This window comes from Tupaia chinensis, unplaced genomic scaffold, assembly GCF_000334495.1.
Source record: "Tupaia chinensis unplaced genomic scaffold, TupChi_1.0 Scaffold143686_1, whole genome shotgun sequence".
Taxonomy (NCBI): domain Eukaryota; kingdom Metazoa; phylum Chordata; class Mammalia; order Scandentia; family Tupaiidae; genus Tupaia; species Tupaia belangeri.
Window position 1 is genome coordinate 37369 of NW_006203534.1, and position 3214 is coordinate 40582.

The following is a 3214-nucleotide window of genomic DNA, read 5'->3' on the forward strand; positions in this document are numbered from 1 at the left end:
TCTTTTGTTCTTTCTTTTCCTATTAGGTGCATCCATTCACTCGAGAGAGACACAGAAAGAAAGAAAATGAGAAGGAGAAAGTAAGAAAGCACTTCTCTCTAGGGGGAATGACCAGGCCACAATCTCTATTCCTCTATTTTCCTCTTGGGACTTAGGGTACTCATGCACATGTACCTGGCTTGTTTCCCAAATGGCTGGGTTGGGGACTTGAGTTGTCAGTTTTAACCCTCACTCCACTGGCTTACCTAATTCACTTATTTTTAAACAAACATATAATGTATGCATAGTTATAAAACAAAAAAACATTTTGGAGAGGTTTTTGCTATAGAGCACGTGTGCTTGTCAGACAGACAGAGACAGAGAGACAGAAAGTGAGAAATCACCCCCAGGGGGGATGGCCATGCTGTAATCCCTTCTCCTCCATTCTCCTCTTGGAATCTTGGGCATGCACGCACACACACCTGGCGTGAGTTTTAAGCCACCGGGTTCAGGAAGCGAACTGTGGTTGACTACGTGGGAGTCCAGCAACATAGCCATTATGCTAACTGCTGGTCCCCATTAAAACAAACAAAATTTTAGGGGCCAACAAATGGCATAGTAGTTATGTTGTTAGACTACCACATGGTTGACTACAGTTTGAGTCCTGTTCCTGGTGAATTGAAACTCACAATGGGTGCTTATTAGAGTTTGATTAAGATTCCTGGAAGAGAATGGAAGAAAAGGGATTGCAGTGTAGCAAAACCCCAAGCAGCGATTTTTCATTTTTCTTCTCACTATCTCTCTATCTCTCTCTGGCCAGCACATGCCCCCTAAGGTAAAAATCTCTAAAAGAAAAACAAAAACAAAATTTCAGACAAATTAAGTTTAACAATGTTTGTTTACTTTTTATCCAAATTTTTTTGAATTGTTTATACTGTAAGGTGTGTGCACTTGCCAGAAAGAGAGAAAGACAGTGAGAGTGAAAGTGAAAAGTCACCTCTCAGGGGACGGCCACACCACAATTCTTTCTCCCCCATTCTTCTCCCAGGATCTTAGGCATGCACACAAAAGTGGTCGACATGATTTTTTTGTTTTGAGAGTTTTTTGCCATAGGGCGTGTGCGCTTGCCAGAGAGACAGAGAGAGACATAGAGACAAAAAGTGAGAAGTCACCCCCCAGGGGAAGTGGTCATGCTGAAATCCCCTCTCCTCCATTCTCCTCTTGGGATCCTGGCCACGCACGCACATGTCCGGGTGTGAGTTTAAGCCACCAGGTCTGGGATTTGAACTGTTGGTCAACTATATGGGAGTTTAACGACATAGCCATTATGCTAACTGCTGGTCCCCTGACATAATTTTTTAAGTCAATGGTCCAGGACTCAAACCATAGTCAACCATTTGGGTGTCCAGTGATGTATGCAGTCCAGTCAACTATACAGTCTGCTGATCACTTTACTTTTTTTCTTATTTTTTAAATATCAAATTACTGTACATTTTACAGCATTCAAAATGAACTTTTTGAACATAAGTAGATTCCATATTAGTCCAAAGATATTACCATACATATAATAATCAACAAATAATTTTTTATTTTTATGTCCATTAAATGTTTAGTTTTTTTATTCCCCTTGAGTCCCACCCTCCCACCCCCCAACACAATTTGTTTAAACCATTTCAAATCAGGTAGTCTCCTGGAAAATGTCTCTGAGGGACCCCTGCTAGCCACTTGGTAGTCCCGCCCCGGGGGACAGTTGAACAGGTTTCCTGAGAGAAGGAGTGAGAGACAGGATGAACAACGCAGTGTTACAACATGGAGATGATGCAGTGTTACAACTATTCAGGGTCATCTGTTTATTGTGGGCAGCACGGAGACAACACAGTGTTACAACTCTTCAGGGTCTTCAGGGTCATCTGGCAATTGTGGGCCAGTGATCGTGGTTATATACACATTGGAGGGCAGTGATTGATTGAATGAAGGATTGTAAAAGGTGGGTTATGATTGGTTGCTTTTGTGAACCAATCATGAGGTGTCAGATATGCAAATCTGAGGGATTCTAATCTTACCGATTTGTTATGGAAAGTAGCCAATCAGAGTATGGTTTTGAAGGTGCGTTTTGAAGGGGAGCCAATTGTGGTCTTTATGGGAAGTGGCCAATCAGAGTATGGTTTTGAAGGTGAGGTTTTTGAAGGGGAGCCAATCATGGCCTTTGGCATTGTGTAATTGTTTGCTCTTTGAGAAACCGGGGATATTCCCTGGTGCTCAGCCTCCCACATGGGAGTCCAGCACCTTAGGCACCACGCTTCTGGCCAGCCCCAGTTTTTAAAATTATTTTGTGGTAGTGGTGTGTATGTATGTGCATATGTGTGTTCAGTGTTTCAGACAGGGTCTCATTGTGTTGAGATCCAGCCTCTCGACTAGTTGGCACCACAGGTGTGCACCACTGTGCCCGGCCTTTCTAGGGTAAGTGGGGAATCAAGCCTGAGAGGGCCATGTAGTTTCTGCCTACCATGCAGCAAGGTTCAAAGTCTGGGTCTAATTTCTTACTTCAAAAAATTATTAAAAAAAAATTCTGAACAAGTCTCTTAATTAATTATATCATTGGACTAAATTTATCAGAGTGAGATTACTGAGTTTGTCTGCGCTCTGTAGCAGAGGTGGAAAGATTTGAAGATATAACAGCAGGGAGGCTCTTTGAGGAATGACATGAGCCCATTAAATATAACAGGTCCCAGTGAGCAAACAATTAAAAGGCCAATGAATGGACCAAGGAGGGGGAGCAGGAAATGGAGGAGACAGACCATCAGCGAGTTGTTTTCTACGTTGTTGGAGAGATTCTGAGAGTTGATGCATCTTGTCATGAACGAGACTTGTTAGCATAAAAGCAGCAGCATTCCTGTAAAGCAAGACAGAGGACCCCCCCCGCCCCCATTCTGCCAGGAGGAGATTTAAACCTCATCTATTTTGAAGAACCACCTCAGCCAGGAAATCTAGTTGGTCTGAGATAAGACCCTCAGTTACTTGGTTTAGTAACCCAAGCCAGTGGAGTCAGCAGCTGTAGCTGCAGTTAGGGGAACATAAAGGCTGAGAGTTTTGAGAATTACTCTATAACTCAAGGGGTTGATTCTGTCTCTGATTTTTAATATTTTTTGTTTTACATTGTTTTGCCATGTGTCCTGGGTGACCGCATTTAAAACAATTACCTCGATTATTGTGGTCAAGGAATTGGTGGATGGTT